The sequence below is a fragment of the Symphalangus syndactylus genome, chromosome 6 (assembly GCF_028878055.3).
Source record: "Symphalangus syndactylus isolate Jambi chromosome 6, NHGRI_mSymSyn1-v2.1_pri, whole genome shotgun sequence".
Taxonomy (NCBI): Eukaryota; Metazoa; Chordata; class Mammalia; order Primates; family Hylobatidae; genus Symphalangus; species Symphalangus syndactylus.
The window spans coordinates 142,022,649-142,027,696 of record NC_072428.2 but is presented as its reverse complement, the minus strand read 5'-3'; the positions used below and the strand labels follow the sequence as shown (position 1 = coordinate 142,027,696).

The 5,048-nt window shown below is 48.8% G+C and overlaps 1 pseudogene; it reads left to right on the top strand.

Annotated features, from left to right (window-relative positions):
* Positions 1–2,618: 2,618 nt before the first annotated feature.
* LOC129476869 (small ribosomal subunit protein eS10-like) lies at positions 2,619–3,371 on the top strand (annotated as a pseudogene).
* The last annotated feature ends 1,677 nt before the right edge of the window (positions 3,372–5,048 follow it).

The window sequence follows — 5,048 nt, the reverse complement described above, 5'->3', positions numbered from 1 at the left end:
TTACTTTCTATACATCTGTACTGAAAATAATAATCTCATACACTGAATTAACCAGATTACATTTAGATTTTTGCATTTAATTTAAGGCTGACTTTAAGAGACACATTCAAGGAAAGATGACCAGGGTGTTTAGAGGTTCAGAAACTTCCTCATTTGAAGAAAAGCTGAAGATTAACTAACTTTAAAAAGAAAATAATAAAGGGAGAATTGATGCCTGGCCTCGAATATTTGACAAATTTTTTTTTTTTTTTTTTTTTTGAGACGGAGTCTCGCTGTGTCGCCCAGGCTGGAGTGCAGTGGCGTGATCTCGGCTCACTGCAAGCTCCGCCTCCCGGGTTCACACCATTCTCCTGCCTCAGCCTCTCCGAGTAGCTGGGACTACAGGCGCCCGCCACCGCGCCCGGCTAATTTTTTTGTATTTTTAGTAGAGACAGGGTTTCACCGTGGTCTCGATCTCCTGACCTCGTGATCCGCCCGCCTCGGCCTCCCAAAGTGCTGGGATTACAAGCGTGAGCCACCGCGCCCGGCCGACAAATTGTTTAATACAATATGGATTAGAAAATTTATGTACTTTCAAACTGTTATTAATTAGAGGCATATTTCAGGTCAAAATGAACTCTTAACAATTCAAACTACCTAGGATCAAATCTGTTGCCTGGGGCCAGGCGCAATGGCTCATGCCTGTAATCACAGCACTTTGGGAGGACGTGGTGGGCCAATCACTTCAGGTCAGGAGTTCAAGTCTAGGCTGGACAATATGGCAAAACCCCGTCTCTACTAAAAATACAAAAAAAAATTAGGGCGTGATGGCTCACGCCTGTAATCCCAGCACTTTGGGAGGCCGGGGCAGGTGGATCACGACATCAGAGATTGAGACCATCCTGGACACCATGGTGAAACCCCGTCTCTACTAAAAATATAAAAATTAGCTGGGCATGGTGGCATGCGCCTGTAGTCCCAGCGGCAGGCTGAGGCAGGAGAATGGCATGAACCTGGGAGGCGGAGGTTGCAGTGAGCCGAGATGGCGCCACTGCACTCCAGCCTGGCGACAGAGCAAGACTCCATCTCAAAAAAAAAAAAAATTAGCCAGGCATGGTGGCGTGCGCCTGTAGTCCTACCTACTCAGGAGACTGAGGCACGAGACTTTCTTGAATCTGGGAGGCAGAGGTTGCAGTGAGCCGAGATCGCACTACTGCATTCCAGCCTGGGTGACAGAGCCAAGATTCTGTCCCCCCAAAAAATCAGTTGCCTGCATAGGAAGTCATGAATCTTTTTTTTTTTTTTAATTAGATGGAGTTTTACTGTTGTTGCCAGGAGTGCAATGGCACGACCTTGGCTGACTGACTCGGCAACCTCCGCCTCCTGGGTTCAAGAGATTCTCCTGCCTCAGCCTTCCAAGTAGCTGGGATTACAGGCGTGCGCCACCATGTCTGGCTAATTTTGTATTTTTCGTAGAGACAAGGTTTCATCATGCTGGTCAGGCCGGTCTCGAGCTCCTGACCTCAGGTGATCCACCCGCCTTGGCCTCCCAAAGTGTTAGGATTACAGGTGTGAGCCACTGCGCCTGGCCAGAAGTCATGAGTCATTTTGTCACCAGCAGAAATGTAAGGATTTTGTATCTAGGATGTTTAGGTATGTCTTCATGGATTGGGAAGTTGACCTCACTGACATTAGATAAGTTCCAAATATTATAAGATACAATTTGTCTTAACAGACATGAGATTTAAAAATAAATCCATTGAGACAATTTCTGGAATAAGGGGGTGAGCAGATCTACAGACCCTCTTTCTAATGAAACAACTATAACTGGTGAAAATTACTTTTGGAAAAACACCTATTTAAAGTCTTGGCCGGTGCCCAGTGCGGTGGCTCACGCCTGCCTACCAAAGACTCCAAACAGCATCCCTAGCTGCCACTTACACCTCAAGCACCGTTGCATCTGCTGGGTCATATGGCCCAAGTGGCAGATCCAATGGTGCCTGCCTCCAGCAGCCTGGACCTGCTACAGAGCCTCCTATTCTGGACTCCACTCAAAACTGGTGGCCTTTTGGATCACTTGATAAATGGGCCGGAGTAACACACCCAAAGGAGGAATGTGTTGCCTCCAAATCCAAATAGGCCCGCTGGGTGTCGTGCCCTTTCTTGGTGGAAGGAGACGCCAAATGCAGCAGCTTAACCTTCACTGAAAAGCGGTGTCTCGACAGGCCCCACACTGTTGGACCCCTAGACATTTCACTGCGGAAGAAGGTCCCTGAATTTTAGTCAGATTTAGTTCCCATCCTCTGGCACTCAAATGTCTCACCAATGAGTCCCGTGCGTTTGCTACATTTCACTCACTGGGTCCAGTCAGCACAGTGTCATCCGTGTAGTGGACCAACGTGACATCCTGCAGAAGAGAAAAGCGATCCAGATCTCTGCAAACAGGGGAGTTCGATTTCCATCCGCCCCCATCCGGGCCATCCTGCTGCCTTAGCGACTGCTCCTCCCCAAAGTGCGGGCAGGGGGCCTCTCTCCTACTCCCCACACACCCATTTCTGAGTAGTGACAGGGGCTGGAGGCTTATTTTACAGGGTAGAAAGCCGCTGGTAGACCAAGACTGTCCGAGGGAGGAGGACAGGATGAAGCCAGTGCGTGGTGGAGGCCAGCCAGACAAGACTAGTGAGACAGTGTCCCGCTGACATGCTTTTTCCCTGGGGACAGGACTCCCCCGACTGCCTCCCTGCCTGGCCCTGGAGTTCTAGTTGGGGGGAGGAGTGGCAGGAAACCAGGATGCGAAGGCCTTAGCCCTTCGGTTTGGGGTCTGCCGCCTGTCAAGAAGCGGGGATTTACTCTTCCGGGCCTTCCCCGCGCACCTTAAGGTACAGCTGCGCGATCCGCACTGCTGCCTGAGAAGAACCGATTGCCATTTATGAACTCTTTTTTAAGGAGGGAGTCATGGTGGCCAAGAAGGCTGTCCACATGCCTAAGACCTGCAGCTGGCAGACAGGGGTGTGCCTAACCTTCACGTCATGAAGGCCATGCAGTCTCTCAAATCCCGAGGCTACGTGAAGGAACAGTTTGCCTGGAGACGTTTCTACTGGTACCTTACCAATGAGGGTATCCAGTGTCTCCGTGATTATCTCCATCTGATCCCGGAGATTGTGCCTGCCACCCTACACCACAACCATCCAGACATCGGCAGGCCTCGGCCGAAAGGTCTGGAGGGTAAGAGACCTGCAAGACTCACAAGAGGGGAAGCCAACAGAGGCAGCTACAGACTGAGCGCTGTGCCCCCTGGTGCCCACAAGAAAGACAAGGCTGGGACTGGGTCAGCAACCAAATTCCAGTTTAGAGGTGGATTTGGTCATGGATGTGCTCAACCACCTCAGTAAAATTGGAGAGGATTATTTAGCATTGAATAAACTTACAGCCAGAAAAACTTAAAAAAAAAAAAAAAGTCTGAAAACAAGATTATGACACAAAGCCAAAGAGTTGATATACCCCTGAGGTAGGACAGTGAAGGCATATTGCTGGCCTTGCCATCTGAAGGCAAATTGTTTCTGGTGGGCCTTATGGACAGGAATGGAGAAAAAGGCATTTGCCTAATCAATGGCTGCATACCAGGTACCAGGAGATGGTTAATTTGCTCAGGCAATGAAACCACATTTGGTACAGCAGCTGCAATTAGAGTCACCACTTGGTTAAGCTTACGATAATCCACTCTCATTCTCTAAGATGCATCTGTCTTCTGCACAGGCTACACGGGAGAGCTGAATGGGGATGTGGTGGGAATCACCACCCCTGCATCTTTCAAGTCCTTGATGGTGGCACTCATCTCCACAGTCCCTCCAGGGATGTGATATTGTTTTTGATTTACTATTTTTCTAGGTAGAAGCAGCTCTAATGGCTTCCATTTGGCCTTTCTCACCATAATAGCCTTCACCCTATCAGTTGGGGCCAATGTGGGAATTCTGCCAGCTGCTAAGTATGTCTATGTCAATTATATATTCTGGCACTGGGGAAATGACCACAGGATGAGTCCAGGACCCACTGTAAGTCGGACCCGTGCTAAAACTCCATTAATTACCTGACCTCCATAAGGCCCTACTTTAACTGGAGGACCACAATGACGTTTTGGGTCCCCTGGAATCAATATCAGCTCAGAGCCAGTGTCCAGTAGTCCCTGAAAGATCTGATCATTCCCTTCTCCCCAGTGCACAGTTACCCTGGTAAAAGGCTGGAGGTCTCCCTGGGGAAGGATGGGAGAAGTATTAACGGTATAAATTGTCGGTAGTGTAGTGGGGTCCTTCCTCAAGGGGACCTGGCCTCCCCTTCATTCAAGGGGCTCTGGGTCTATAGACTGGTTCAAGTCTGGAATTTGATTGAGGGACCATGATTCTCTATTTTTTTTTTTTTTTTTTTTTTTTTGAGACAGAGTCTTGCTTGCTCTGTTGCCCAGGCTGGAGTGCAGTGGCATGATCTCCGCTCACTGCAACCTCCGCCTCCCGGGTTCAAGCAATTCTCCTGCCTCAGCCTCCTGAGTAGCTGGGATTATAGGCACCCGCCACCATGCGCAGCTAATTTTTGTATTTTTAGTAGAGATGGGGTTTCACCATGTTGGTCAGGCTGGTCTCGAACCCCTGACCTCGTGATCCACCCACCTCGGCCTCCCAAAGTGCTGGTATTACAGGCGTGAGCCACCACGCCCGGCCCATTCTCAATTTTTATAGCTCAAAATTAGTCTTTTTCCACTTGACCTGAACAAAAGACTAATTTGAGTACAAATTAAGTAAGAATGCAATAGGCTTCCTATCAATTTCACTTCTAGGAACACTGTGATAATTAGCCAATGCCAGAGCTCTACATGAGCCAGACTATTCTGATTGCTGCTTTGCCTCTGCTGTCCATTATGGTAACTACACCCATTATGGTAACAAACTTGCCTTTGACAGTTGAGTGCTGCCACTTGGCCCCGGCCACCTCAGGATCCAATTATTCCCATTGCATTTAAACTTTCTAATTGAGTGACTGCGGTTTGCACTGTAAGATCTGACATACAGAGAAGAGCA